At 38.1% G+C, this 14,657-nt stretch overlaps 1 long non-coding RNA gene across 3 annotated transcripts in view; it reads left to right on the top strand.

Moving 5' to 3' along the window:
* Positions 1-13,270, top strand: part of LOC113887899 — a 37,938-nt gene extending 24,668 nt beyond the window's left edge. For all 3 annotated transcript variants that reach the window (XR_003509855.1, XR_003509854.1, XR_003509853.1), the window contains exons 3-6: positions 5-141; positions 1,601-1,810; positions 4,873-5,003; positions 6,048-13,270. This is a non-coding gene — a long non-coding RNA (uncharacterized LOC113887899). The remainder of the gene's footprint in view (positions 1-4; positions 142-1,600; positions 1,811-4,872; positions 5,004-6,047) is intronic.
* The last annotated feature ends 1,387 nt before the right edge of the window (positions 13,271-14,657 follow it).

The following is a 14,657-nucleotide window of genomic DNA, read 5'->3' as shown; positions in this document are numbered from 1 at the left end:
CAAGGACATTCCAAGCATATCAGACCTGAGGACTGCAAGCAACTTTAAGAAGCTTCATATTCAGCAGGTCTTTCCTTTTGAGAATCTGGATAAGCTCCAACCAATCTAATAGGATGGCTTGCAGTTTCCCTGGAGAAAAAGGTAATGTAAGGAGCTTATTGTGTGAATTCTGTCTTTGGCTTTAAAGGCTTTAACTTCCTATAGCTCTCCTTTTAAAAACAGAACATGAGCCAATTTTCATCAATTTCTATACATTTTTTCTTTTTGAGTATAAGAGTAGAATAATAGAGATCCAAGGGCCTGTGTAAGCTACATTATTGGATCCTTGTTTTTCCTTTTGCATAGATTTGCTTAGTTGTTATAATAACTGAGGTTTTATGTGCCTGTAGCCATTCTTGATTTTTTGAATATCCTGGTACTTTGGTGGTACCTCATTTATATAAGCTATTCAAGAACTGTACCATGTAGATTGAGGAGAAAACAATTCTGTTTACCTTGGCAATGCTCCAACATCTTACTGCTTAATATACAAATTATTAATAAAAGAAGGGAGTGCTACAAAACTAGGTGAGAGAGACGTACTTTTGTTGAGATGGATCACTCAATTCTTACAATAGTACTTTATAAAAGAAGCCTGAGGCAACGTCTTACAGAATTCATATGGTCAGACCACATTGGAATTCTTCTCAAGTGGCTTGATGGCTCTCCCGATAGAGAAAGCTAGCTCTTCCTTTTGTTATTTTCAATCCCTTAATTTCTTGACCTGTATTTTTTGAGGACACAAGGACATTAAAAACCCACGCTCTCAAGCAGGGTCCCCACCCTCCAGGATCTAATGCCTGGTGATCTGAGGTAGAGCTGATGTAATAATAATGGAAATAAAGTGCACAACAAATGTAATGCACTTGAATCATCCCAAAATCATTTCCCCAACCCTGGTCCATGGGAAAATTGTCTTCCATGAAACTGGTCCTGGTGCCAAAAAAGTTAGGGACCACTGCTCTAGAGGATTATTCATCAGTAGAGACTGGTGACTAAAACAAAATATGGGAATTTGGGTAATTATTCAGCTCTAAGTTGCTCTAGAAAATGAGGGGAAGTACAGGGAATGCAGCTTGAATGAATAGAGGAATTTGCATGCTGCTAGGCTGGTAGCTTGGAGAATGTGATGGCACCCCACTCCAGTATTCTTGCCTGGGAAATCCCATGGATGGAGGAGCCTGGTGGGCTGCAGTCCATGGGGTCGCTAGGAGTTGGACACGACTGAGCGACTTCACTTTCACTTTTCACTTTCATGCATTAGAGAAAGAAATGGCACCCACTCCAGTGTTCTTGCCTGGAGAATCCCAGGGACGGGGGAGCCTGGTGGGCTGCCATCTATGGGGTCTCACAGAGTTGGACACTACTGAAGCGACTTAGCAGCAGCAGCAAGCTGGTAGCTATTAATAGAATATAAAGCTCTACACAGTTCTAAATCTCCAGTCCTTAATCTGAAGAAAAGGGTAGACATGGTTCAATTTAACCCCTAGTTACTCATTGGGACAGACTTTCCCAGTGTATTGAATTTCAATAATTTATTTTTCTTTTATCTCTTTTCCAGATCTACCTCAAAAGAATAGGCCTGTTGCTTTACAGTGTTAGTGACCCATTCCCTTTGACGATTCCTAGGTGGAGATGGGGCATGAGGATCCTCCAGGGGAAAGATTCACTACCACTGAGCAACAACTCTAGGCCAGGAGGTTATACCAAGATTCTTTCCTGGGCCCAGTTAAGAAGGTGAAGCCTCAAGATAACCACCACACATCCAGAGGTGGGTAAACTGTCCCTAAAAGCATAATAATTAGTCTTTAATTTCTTGTTTTTCAGTATACATTGCACTTAGCTTTCCATTTAGATTGTTTTAGTCATTATCATCTATATCTGCTTTGGTAAAAAGAAAAGAAAAAAAAAAAAACTGCCTCCTAATTACCCTGGGAAGTAACTGAGTGTGACATGGGTTAAAATGATGATGTGAAGAAAATAGCAGGCTGCATTAGTTAGGGTGTTTAGGATGGGACTGAAGTATGTGGTAGAGGCTTACAGCTAAGTTTTAGGAGAACATGGATGATGACTGACACATCTGTGACACTGATCATGGGCCAATCATCATTCTGGACCCTCTGATTCCTAAAGTCTCCCTTGAGGCCTTATTGGAGAATTTTGCCAATCATTTACATACTTCAAGATGCCTTGGGAAAGCTGTGGGACAAAACAAAAAACAAGCTGTTTGAGAAGATAAAATAGAGATTTATCTTTTTATGCTCTGCCTGCTAATTGACAGAAGCTTCACAACTATGAATGGGAGGCACAAAGTTGTCTATCATCAGACTGCATCTAAAGAACTAGCACACTGTGTACTTTAGGTCAGTGATGAGAGAGGATGATTAGGGGGATACAGGTTGAGAGGTAGAGGTAACTGTTCAGTGCAGAAAGTCCTGATTGTATAGGCTTTGTAAAGATTACTATCCAATTAAAGGAATAAGGCTGTGATGGATGATGTTTCCAGTGCCTCACCAAGTGTTATTCAGTTCACTTCAGTCGCTCAGTCATGTCTGACTCTTTGCGACCCCATAAACTGCAGCACGCCAGGCCTCCCTGTCCATCACCAACTCCCAGAGTTTACCGAAACTCATGTCCATTGAGTCGGTGATGCCATTTAAGCATCTCATCCTCTGTCATCCCCTTCTCCTCCTGCCTTCAATCTTTCCCAACATCAGGGTCTTTTCAAATGAGTCAGCTCTTTGCATCAGGTGGCCTAAGTATTGGAGTTTCAGCTTCAACATCAGTCTTTCCAATGAACACCCAGGACTGATTTCCTTTAGGATGGACTGGTTGGATCTCCTTGCAGTCCAAGGGACTCTCAAGAGTCTTATCCAACACCACAGTTCAAAAGGATCAATTCTTTGGTGCTCAGCTTTCTCTGTAGTCTAACTCTCACATCCATACCTGACTACTGGAAAAACCATAGCCTTGACTAGAGGCACCTTTATTGACAAAGTAATGTCTCTACTTTTTAATATGCTGTCTAAGTAGGAAATATAACTTTCCTTCCAAGGAGTAAGTGTCTTTTAACTTCATGGCTGCAGTCACCAGCTGCAGTGATTTTGGAGCCCAGAAAAATAAAGTCAGCCACTGTTTCCATTGTTTCCCCATCTATCTGCCATGAAGTGATGGAACCATGATCTTAGTTTTCTGAATGTTGAGCTTTAAGCCAACTTTTTCACTCTCCTCTTTCACTTTCATCAAGAGGCTCTTTAGTTCTTCACTTTCTGCCATAAGGGTGGTGAGCATCTGCATATCTGAGGTTATTGATATTTCTCCTGGCAATCTTGATTCCAACTTGTGCTTCATCTAACCCAGTGTCTCTCTGCATATAAGTTAAATAAACAGGGTGACAATATACAGCCTTGACGTACTCCTTTTCCTATTTGGAACCAGTCTGCTGTTTCATGTCCAGTTCTAGCTGTTGCTTCCTGACCTGCATACAGGTTTCTTAAGAGGCAGATCAGGTGGTCTGGTATTCCCATCTCTTTCAGAATTTTCCACAGTTTATTGTGATCCACACAGTCGAAGGCTTTGGCATAGTCAATAAAACAGAAATAGATGTTTTTCTGGAACTCTCTTGCTTTTTCGATGATCCAGCGGATGTTGGCAATTTGATCTCTGGTTCCTCTGCCTTTTCTAAAACCAGCTTGAACATCTGGAAGTTCACAGTTCACATATTGCCGAAGCCTGGCTTGGAGAATTTTGAGCATTACTTTACTAGCGTGTGAGATGAGTGCAATTGTGCGGTAGTTTGAGTATTCTTTGGCATTGCCTTTCTTTGGGCTTGGAATGAAAACTGACCTTTTCCAGTCCTGTGGCCACTGCTGAGTTTTCCAAATTTGCTGGCATATTGAGTGCAGCACTTCAGCAGCATCATCTTTTAGGATTTGAAATAGCTCAGCTGGAATTCCATCACCTCTACTAGCTTCGTTTGTAGTGATACTTCCTAAGGCCCACTTGACTTCACATTCCAGGATGTCTGGCTCTAGGTGAGTGATCACACTATCATGATTATCTGGGTCATGAAGCTCTTTTTTGTACAGTTCTTCTGTGTATTCTTGCCACCTCTTCTCAATATCTTCTGCTTCTGTTAGCTCCATACCATTTCTGTCCTTTGTTGAGCCCATCTTTGCATGAAATGTTCCCTTGGTATCTCTAATTTTCTTGAAGAGATCTCTAGTCTTTCCTATTCTATTGCTTTCCTCTATTTCTTTGCATTGATCGCTGAGGAAGGCTTTCTTATCTCTCCTTGCTATTCTTTGGAACTCTGCATTCGAATGGGTATATCTTTCCTTTTCTCCTTTGCTTTTCACTTTGCTTTTTTTCACAGCTATTTGTAAGGCCTCCTCAGCCATTTTGCTTTTTTGCATTTCTTTTTCTTGGGGATGGTCTTGATCCCTGTCTCCTGTACAGTGTCATGAATCTCCATCCATAGTTCATCAGGCACTCTTTCTATCAGAACTAGTCCCTTAAATCTATTTCTAACTTCCACTGTATAATCATAAGGGATTTGATTTAGGTCATACCTGAATGGTCTAGTGGTTTTCCCCAAGTGTTATTAGGCAAGACATTTTCCTGTTTATGCCATAGTTTCCTATTCTGTTGAATGAGGCAGTTATATTAGTTTTATCTCTAAGGACCTAAAAGTGTCAACTTTATACTTTTCTAAGTTCTGTAGAGACAGTTTCTATAGCTCATTAATTTGGGTCTTCCCATAACTCTAGCACAGTACTCAGTTAATACTTCTTCATGGCATTTACATGGTTTCTTTCTTGTTTTCTTTTGTAGCTCCTGGTTGTTCCCTTCATATTTGCCAAATCATTATCTTTCCCTGAAGTAGTGCAAAGAGCAAGAAATGTGAACACACCAAGGAAGATCAACATGCCTGCAATGCTAGCATTTTAGAATAGCAGAATGAAGTAAGTTGTTGTTGGTGTAATCCTATGAGCATTAGTTTAGAGCTAATGTCTGTTTGATGGAGGTTTGTGTGGGATGATGTATAGTGATCCATGGTGGAAGAGGTGCTGAATGTGAGATGGGAGGATGATCAGTAACCTATATTAACAGTTGGTTTCACTAAAGCAACTCAAAAGATAATATAGTCTGTGTACCAGTTGTGTCATAGGGTAATTTAGTTTCACCTTGTCTGTTTATCTTTTCTACATAGATCATTTGCCACACTTAGAGGCCTAAACACATAGAAACTTAAGCCAAAAACGTTTTTGTTTTTTGCTGAAAGGCTGGCCTCTCACTCTTGTGAGCGAATCTGCAGTTCGGATATAATATTAAAGAAAACCTAGTCCCTGAAGCAGCCACTATAATCATCAAAAGTATGACGATTTTATAAAGGAATGGGGAAAAGTGAAGATATAAAATGAGAGAACTAACTAGGCGCTCTCTAAAGGCCCTTTACTATGTATAATGTTCACTTATGTGTGGCAACTTATTTGGCTCTCCGGGAACTCTTGGGAAAGTTGTAGCAGAATGTTGAGGCACATGAGATAATATGAGATAGGAGGTGAGATGAGATGTGAGATTAATGTAAACTGCCACTCATCACGTGAACAACCTTTTGGCAATTTAGAGTCTGATTAGACTTGTCTATTTGTGAAGCTAAAATGAAATCATGTATGTAAAGTGCTTAGTACACTGCCTAGTACATGATAGGTAAAAGGTAACCTAAGAAGTTTCATAAGTTCAACTGACACAATACAAGTGACCACTGATACCATCTAGTAGCACAGAGTTGGTGTGGTTTGATTCTATGTAAAAAATTCCCAAAGTAAAAGTTTGTAAGTAGAAGAGTATCTGTGTTGGTGGTAATTGTTGTTATTATAATTATTATTGTTAGTAGTAATATAAATAATATTGACACTAATAACAGATTATTGCAATTATTAATGCACTTTTTTGTTTTCTTCTCTTTGTGATGCTTCTTGTGCCTGTCATGCTCATCACTGTAGTTTGTCTCTTCTGTTTCTTACCCTCTTCCATGTCTGCCTTTGCTTATCTTTTAAACTCATAAGTGTGTATTTGTTTGTTTGTCTGTTTCTTCTTTGAATGTCTTTGGTCTTTCTTGTCTAAAGTATGTCTTACCCATTTCCATGATTCTCTTGCTAGTTTCTTCTCTGTATATCTTTGTCTCATTTACTTTTTTGTACCCAGGAGTGGTTTGTGTCTTGTCTTAAATGTCTCTCTCTAGTTTTCTTCATTTTGTTACTGATTCTCCTTGCTCTGCTAGATCTAGCTCTTCTTTCACCGTTCTCTGTGAGCCTCTTGAGTTATGTGTGCCTTTTGCTCATTTCTTGCTATGCCTGCCTCTCTTCTTTTTCTCTTTGTGAACTCTGTCACCCGTTCCCCTTGTTGGCTTGACATTTCACCTTTTCTGATACTGGCTACCCTTCTGCTGTTTCTACTCTTTATCTTGCATATTTCTCTTTTCTACATATTCTTTGTGCCTTTCTTGGGCTATTTTCTCTTTTTTTCCTCATGCTTTGTGTGCCCCAGTGTCTCTTTGTTCTTTGTGATTTTCAATTTCAGCATTCATCTCTGTTCTCTTGGTTCTTCTCTCCTTTTGCCTTTCTATTCACTTTTGAGTATTTCTTGAGTCTATGTCTCCCCCTCTTTGATTTCATGCAATTCTCTCTCCTGGCATATTTTTTCATGCGTGTTTGTGTGTGTGCTCTTTTGTGTGTTTGTAAAGGCGCCTCCTAACCCCTTCCAGTAGGTGCAGAGTGTCAGCTATCAAAATAAGCATTGCAGAGCTGTTCGTTATGCCAGGCCGCCCTGTGAGATGATCCAAAACCAACAGAAGGTCCAAGGGTCTAGACTGGAGTTGGATAGAAGACTCAAGTCTCCGTGAGACAGAAGGCCAAAGACCTAGGATGGGATTAAAAAACCTTGTCTTGAAGACCTGTGACCCAAAAGATGGAAGTGCCCTAGCACACACAAAGACCCAGGACTCAAACCTATCTATATAAGACAGAAGGCCCAAGAGAGACAGATATTTCAAGACTAAATTAGATGGGAAACTGGAGGTTCGTGACAGAGATACCAGGAAAGAAAGAAGCCCCAGGACCAAAGGAAATTCCAAGATGAGACTCTTAAACCCCAGCTGTTTCTATTGCTCTTTTCCCTACTCTTGGACATTTTCAGTTCTCCCTTCCTTCTCATGTCTCCATTTATATCTACTTCTTTTGAGATTTCCTTTTGATGTTACCTTTAAAAAAAAAAAACGTATCTTTAGATCAGTAATATTATGCTTTGGCCTGTTTTTATTACAGTTTTGAACCATTTATTAAGTTTTTGAAGTTTTAAACTTCCATTTCTCTTCACCTCCTCTCCACTTGAGAGGGACACATAGCTGACATTATATTTCAGTCCCCTCTTTCCTCAGAAGCTCTAGGCTGATGAGAGAAGGAAAGTATCAGGTTCAGTTATTGAGGGGAAAGAAAGTGCCAAGCTATCTAGAGAAAATGTGAAGAGATGCTCCACAGGCCAATGAGAAGAATTAGACAAGAAATACACAGATGTGCCAGTTTGCTGAGAAGTGCCAGCCAGCAACATCTTACTTATTTGAGCTTGGGTGAGCAGGATACCTGAGGTTTGGGATTCTTACTGTTGGTTATGAAGGAGGATTGGGCCTAACACATAGTGAGGCCCCAAGGAAGGAGCATGAACTCCCTGCTCATAGTAGTGGCCTAATAATGTGGTAAGCTGCATAAGTTTTATCCCTCGGTTTAATACCTACCTCTAGGCTTAAAGGTGAGAAAATCTGGGAATATTTAGCAGGTTTAATCCTTTCATTAATTTTTTTCCTCTTACCATAAGGAAAGATAATTTTAGTGATAATATATATGAAAGCACTGTAAAACACAGAAAAAAAGCAAGACTTTCTCATTAATAATGTATTGGCACTCATGCACAGCTAACATTTGAAAATGCGTTGTCAGTTGTGAAGCATTATGTAAATCAAGGGTTATCACACCCTTTTTGTAAAGGATCAGATGGCAATTATTTTATACTTTGCAAGCCATATGGTCTCTCTCTGCTTTTTTTTATTTTTAAAGTGAATATGGTCTGTGGGCCACAGTTTATCACCCCTGGTGTAATTGCCAGGGACTGTGTGCTGAATAATATTAATTTCTTTCTTTGTGCCTGTCCCTGTATGCATTAAGGATGCAATGATTACTTATGGTCATATCCAGGTGATATGAAGAAAAATATATGAATGTGACTTATAAACTATTATGCACTTTAAAAGCTTGTCACAATTTTCAGAGTTGATGAATGAACATTGATTACATGGTATATACATTTCTAGGCACTGTATATACAAAGAACAAAAGCGTGAATAAAGGGCTTTCTCAAAAGTATGTAATACTGTACAGATATTAGGAATTAAGTCTATGATAAATGAGTAATTCATGTATTTGTGGCCATTGTGTTTCTGTGGCTCTGGTGATTCTGAGTACAGATGTAGTATTCCAAGTCACAGAAAAGAAAACATTGTTCAGTCGCTAAGTCGTGTCTGACGCTTTGTGACCCCATGAACTGCAGCATGCCAGGCTTCCAAACCCTTAAACTATAAAGCATACTGCAAACACAAGGGATTTAAGCTATTATGATTACTTATAATGTGCCAGATAACATCCTGGGCACTACAGATGTCAAAGGAAAAGAATATTCTTATTATAGAATAATTAAAAATTTTAGATAGGCCGTACATTTTAAAGTGCTTTGTACTAAAGCACTGTATAAATACCAATGGGCTATATGTTTATGAATGAATGAATAAGTATTAATTTCCTTATATATGCCAGCTATTGTTTCAGGTACTGTGAAATCTAAGACAATGCTCCCAAGTGATAAGAGGGATGTTTATGTCCTATACTACTTATATATAAAGAATTAGATATTACTTATTTTAATCAATAAAGACTTTACTGGTGATGTTGAACTAAATTATTACCAGTATATTTCCCAAGGTAATAGGAAAATGTAATGAATGAAATTGAGCTTTCTAACTATAAAATGCTACATAAATATAAAACATTAGGTGTTTTCTCTGTGAACAAAACTTAGGTTGAGACAGACATTTGTTTGTGTGTGTTAGTCGTTCAATCATGTCTGACTCTTGCGACCCCATGGACTGTAACCCACCAGACTCCTCTCTCTGTGGATTTCTCCACACAAGAAAACTGAAGTGGGTTGTCATTCCCTTCTCCAGGGGATATTCTTGACCCAGAAACTGAACTCAGGTCTCCTGCACTGCAGGCAGATTCTTTACCATCTGAGCCACAGGTTCTCATTGTGTGTTTGACCCACTATGAGAAAGGCAGTATAAAATTCTCAGTATACAAACTGAGAGTTTAAATACTTGGTAAATGAATGGGTCATTAATATTAGTTGCCTACTATGTGAACTCACTGTTATAGGCACTAAAGAGACACACAAATTTATCATTTTATTGTGCCTACAGTTGAGAATAGGCAATAACATACGTTAGTATTTTGTGAACTCTAAGAGTACCATATAAGTGTAACTATTGATTTCCTCAGTTGGTATGCCTAATACTAGGCTTGCAAAATTGTATCATAGCTATTATACGATGAAAAAAGTCAGAAAAAATTTGAGCAAGGATTGTTAATTACTGAACACTTCAAATATGATACATAAAGGACTAAATGTCTGATGAATGCAAGCCTGGATGATAATTATGTGCCAGTCTCCTTGATAAGCATAAGAGATAAGAAGATAATCCATCTTTACTGTGTTCTGGGCAGCAGAAGGTAATATATAAAATCAATTTGTAGGTCTTAAACTGGCATACATATATAAGCCATATCTGCTGAATGAACATTGATTACTTACTCTCTCTTATTCCAAGAGATAGCAACTAGGGATGCAAAAATTCATTGCCATTATTGTTGAACCTGTAACAGAGATCTGTATAAATTTTACAAAGCTTACTGTTCTATACAGATCTAAAGAATTAACTGTTGGCTTAATGAATGGTTACTGATTACTTTCTATCTATAAAGCTCAAAACTGTGTATGCTCTAGGATATAAAAATGACTCTCCTTATCAGATGCTGTAAATAACATGAGTGGGAATCCAGAATAAAAATTACTTAACCATTGCTCAGCTTATTTGATGATAAAAACATGGGCAGAATGGAATTGTGCAAGGCAGTATGCTGAATGCTGAGCTAGGTGGAAAGATAAAATCCAGACCAGAAGGCCACTTGCTCCCTGGCTTGACTAAAGGAATGGAATTTTTTTGTTTCTTTGTTTAAAGAGCAAGATGTTGTCATTCTCCATTGGTCTTTTAAATGCTGAATGCTGAAGATGGAGGTGAATTCAATCCACTCTGGCCTGGCATAGAGAAATTGAAAGAGTAAAAAATGGTTCAGGTTGGCTTTTAGATTAATTTGATGAACAGCATCTTTTATGTAAAATATATCATTCTAGGTCCTGAGCATAAGAGATATGAAATGGGCCTAGTCTAAAGGGCTTTAGATAGATCAAAGATTATAACTGAAGATCCAAAAACATCTTTGAGTTTTAAGTAAATATTTGAGTTCCCGTTCCCTAGATCCTATTCCTGTTCCTTGAATTCTTGTTCCTATTTTCTTGGTGAAGTCTGGTCCAGAAAACCTATTGACTTGCCTTGGAAATTTAAAAAATAGAAAAACAATATGGTTCTTTCAATGTAAAATGAAGATATATTTCTTGGCTCTAGAAAGTATCAATGTCATGTGCTCATTGACCTAGATTGAAGCCAGAAGATTAATAAAAGGCCTCAGAGTTTGTCCTTTAATTCATTAATATTCTGTTTTTATTATAGTTAAATGGGTAAGATGACAATCAAGATTATTATGGCATGGAATCAGGAAGACAATAAAAAAGATTCTTCCTAGATTTTCCATATTTTGTAAATTATTCACTTGAATGAAGTACTGTTCTTAAGTGCTGAGGAGAATGAAGAGATTTACAAGACCTAGACCAAAATATACTTTAATTTCACTAGTACATGGAGGACACACAAGAACAAATTTAATAGGAGATTGCAATTCTTTCATTAGTTGGAAAAACTAAAGTAGCTGTGATATTAAGATACTGAGATGGAATGATTAAACAGATGACTTTCTCTTTGGCATGTTTTGTAGAGAAGGAATAAAAAAGCTTTTCAGTTATTCATACAAGCATTGAAGAAGGTGATGCTAAATGAAATAGATCTGGTAAAAAAGAAATTGTCTTGGAGATGCAGTTAAAAAAAAAAAAAACAAGAAATGGAGTGAAACTTCATTGAATGAGTGTCTATTTCAAGGCATTGTGCTAATTCCTAGACAGAAAACAAAAAAGATCTTGACTGAAAGACACTTACTTGACTTGGAAACTGGTATATAAGAGAAGAGGTTATTGTTAATTTTTTAAATTTATTCATTCATTCTACAAGTATGTTTGAGTGCCTATTGTATATAAGCTCCTTAGCTGGGTTCTAGCTAGGTTCTCTAGCTAACCCCCAGAAAGAGACATGAGAAAATGAATGCCTTCCCAGAGAACTTAAAATTTGCCTTTTGGCCTATTTTCTGATCAGGGCTAAACGGCTTACTTCCTCAATAATATTGTGTGGTTTAATTCCTACTCCATCTTAAACCACTCTGGCCACTACAATAAGCAGGGGTTTTTACTGAACTGCTCCTTAAATTGCAGGATCCTTCCTTATAATAAAACACTTCAGTTTTCCTAACCCATCCCTCATGAAAAATGGTTGTGATCATAGTGAGCCGAAAGAGGGATGAGAAGCAACTGATTCCCAAACTTCAGTCTCATTGGTACCAACCTTGAAGAACCACTCATACTCAAATCACAATTGGTTTTGAAACACACTTACAGTTTTGTCTATGACAAATATACACTGCCTAAGTCTTTTTTAAAAACAATCCTCTGATATTACTTAGCAAGTTTGGAGATGGAGACATGATTTGTGTTTTGCAACAACAGCTTCTCAACTTACAATTTAGAAATCTTTTCCTTTTCACCATCAAAACCTGCTTAAGATAAGACTTGAAAATAGCCTAACAATTTTACTATGCTTAAGCCTTAAGAATAATAGAAATTGAAAGTATTTGGCAAATGTTGGAGGGGAAAAAAAATCTACATATAGGCCCAAATGGGCTTTGGCCTTTTCTCTTTTTAAATCACTCACAGAGGGTGGGATAGGAGGAAGAGTGAAAGAAAAGGTCAAGCCTGATTCTAAAAAGAGTTGGTCTTAAAAGTATTGCTACCTCCAGATCTAACTTGGGGATTGCTGTTCTTAGTGTAATTCAATTTTAAAAACTGGTCACTGTTAAGATGAGGACAAAGTCCTTTGTCCATCAGTTAAGCCTGGGGTTATATAATTATGGAATTTATTAAATCTATGTGACCTCTCCATCATAAGGTAGTCTTAAAGCTAAAGTCGGTCCACTACGTAGAAAGAGGACTTTATCGTTCACTATAATTCATACACGCTTTCAAAGCATCTACACCTTAAAGTTTACATGGCAAGACAACAATACCATCTGTAAAAATAGAAGGAAATAGAAGAATGGCAGGAGATAGTTGCTGGAGGGAGCGAATTTGAATGGGATTTGGGGTAATGTTTGTAGTTTTTGCTTTGTATATTTTTATTTAAGTGTAAGGTGTATCTGATATTAATAATGTTTGGTGTTTAATATGTACTATTAGCTGGACTCAGTAACTCCCCTTTCTCCAGGTAGGGATGAGAGATGCATTATTGGAAAGGAGAAAGTAACAGTCTTCATTTCACAGTTTCTGGCATCCCAAGGCCACACTACTGATAAACAAGAATAATAGAACATTCTGTCATCTGATTTTTGTGGCATAAATGAAGTTGTGAACAATTTTTTTTTTCTTAAGAAAAAGAAACAGCTTTACATCTACCCTTTTACCTTAAAAGGATCTATGCCAAAATGCTCTGATGAATGGAAGACACACATGGACTTGTGAACTGATGTGAAACACATAATATCTGAGCCTTGGTTGTTGTGAAGACTGAAAAGTCTTGTTCAGTTCGGATAACCACCAAAAAGGCAACCTAAAGCTGTCTATATGTCACAACTGAGACAAATTGGGGAGTTTGTTGTTTAATGTCAAATAAAAATGTACTGTTTTTAAAGCTTTGTTTTTGATGCTAAAACAAGTTCTACCTCACTGTCCTTTCCTAACCACACTAGTTACCTCAGTTTTTAAAAAAGGTTATCTTAACCACCCAGCTTGGGTAAGTGATTTGAGGTCTCATTTTTCCCCCCTAGCTTCAGTTGCTTTGGTTAGAAATGCTGAGCAGCACATACCCAATTTTAAAGAAGTGTGAAGCAAAAAAATTATTGAAGAACAAAGGTGGGATAGGAATAGGGCATAGAAAATTTAAGGCTGTGGAAAGTAGGATATATCCAGGAAGGTAATCACTGTAATGAAAGTAACAGGTCCAATCTTTGAGTAGCTGAAGGGATCTTTGATGTTCTTAAAATTAAATACCCAAATGTTAGATTGGTGACTTCATAAGCACATGACCCCATGCAGTGTTTATAGGCAAGAGTTTCTACTTCTTTGTTGGCATCTTATGCCATTCTTAATTTGGCTAGAGACAGTGCTCAGCTCCCTCTTACAAATGTCAATTACCACAATTTTTCCCCCATCAAAGGTTTTTTTTTTTTTTTTTTTTCCCCAGTTTTTTTTTTTTTAAACATGTCCATCTTTGGAATATGACTTGCTAGAGTAATGGCCAGTGTAGAGGAAATAAACCTGTAATGGAAGTCACAGAAGAGGCCGCAGGATTTAAGGTAGCATGGCACAGAAGGAATCTTATCAGGCAGGGGCTCTCATATCCTAGAGTTACAAATGTTAATCTGGTGGGGAGGACAGTCTGCACATTACCTGATGGGCTGATTGATCTGATACCAATGCCCTTTAGTTGCTTCTATGATCCTTGCCTATATTCCAGTCCTTTGTCATCTTAGTGTTTGTATCTATTCTGTCAAGTGCTCTCTATTTCCTAATGTCTCTGAAACATCACATTCTCACTTTTATTAAATTAGTCTGGGATGTGATTTTCAAGGTACTGCTACTGCTAAGTCGCTTCAGTCATGTCTGACTCTGTGTGACCCCATAGACGGCAGCCCACCAGGCTCCCCCGTCCCTGGGATTCTCCAGGCAAGAACACTGGAATGGGTTGCCATTTCCTTCTCCAATGCGTGAAAGTGAAAGTGAAGTCGCTCAGTCGTGTCCGACTCTTGGTGACCCCACGGACTGCAGCCTACCAGGCTCCTCTGCCCATAGGATTTTCCAAGCAAGATTACTGGAGTGGGGTACCATTGCCTTCTCAAGCCTGTACCTCCCTTTATTGGTAGCTGATGTCTGATGTTCCATTATCTGGAGTTGAGTTTCTGATTCTTTAATATATGATAAAGCAGGGACAGTTTTTATTTTTTTATCTGCACAGAAACAACAGTGCCTTGCCCATACGAGATGCTCAACAAATACCTGTTGAATTATACTTAAACTTT

The sequence above is a fragment of the Bos indicus x Bos taurus genome, chromosome X (assembly GCF_003369695.1).
Source record: "Bos indicus x Bos taurus breed Angus x Brahman F1 hybrid chromosome X, Bos_hybrid_MaternalHap_v2.0, whole genome shotgun sequence".
Classification (NCBI taxonomy): Eukaryota; Metazoa; Chordata; class Mammalia; order Artiodactyla; family Bovidae; genus Bos; species Bos indicus x Bos taurus.
Note: the sequence above shows the minus strand (reverse complement) of the source record. Positions and strands in the feature narration are given on the sequence as shown.